The 441-nt window shown below is 73.2% G+C and overlaps 1 protein-coding gene across 5 annotated transcripts in view; it reads right to left on the reverse strand.

Moving 5' to 3' along the window:
- PHF20L1 (PHD finger protein 20 like 1) overlaps positions 1 to 93 on the reverse strand; it is a 50,745-nt gene extending 50,652 nt beyond the window's left edge. For 3 of the 5 annotated variants that reach the window (XM_027645542.1, XM_027645541.1, XM_027645540.1), the window contains exon 1: positions 6 to 52. The gene's annotated coding sequence lies outside the window, so the exon portion shown is untranslated. Of the gene's footprint in view, positions 1 to 5 lie in introns of all 5 variants that reach the window. The other 2 variants (XM_027645544.1, XM_027645543.1) reach the window with 1 other exon arrangement.
- Positions 94 to 441: the final 348 nt, after the last annotated feature.

Genomic DNA, 441 nt, shown 5'->3' on the forward strand with positions numbered 1-441 from the left:
CTTACCGCCCGCTCCGCTCGCCCGGCGGCTCCCGCGGGGTGTCCGGCCCGGCCCGGCCGCCCCTCAGCGCCCCATCCTGCCCGCGCCCCGCGCGCGTCACCGCCGCGCGACGCGCCCCGCCCCCGGCACGTGACACCGCGGGGGCGGGCGGAGACAGAGACAAAGAGCGGCGGCGGCGCTGAGGGAGCCCGGGGTGGGCAGGGACACCGGGAGGGGGGCACCGCCAGGGACGGGGACACCGTGATAAGGACGCTGAGCTGCCCTAGGGACACAGCGGGCTGAGGACACCGGGCTGGGCATACTGCCTTAGGGACACTGTGCCAGAGACACTGGGCTGCTATGGGGATACACTGGGATGGGGACACTGTGCCAGGATGGGGCTGCCCTGGGGATACACTGTGGGGGACACTGGGACGGGCAATACTGCTCTGAGGACAGTGC

The sequence above is a fragment of the Corapipo altera genome, unplaced genomic scaffold, assembly GCF_003945725.1.
Source record: "Corapipo altera isolate COAL_440 unplaced genomic scaffold, ASM394572v1 51, whole genome shotgun sequence".
NCBI lineage: Eukaryota > Metazoa > Chordata > Aves > Passeriformes > Pipridae > Corapipo > Corapipo altera.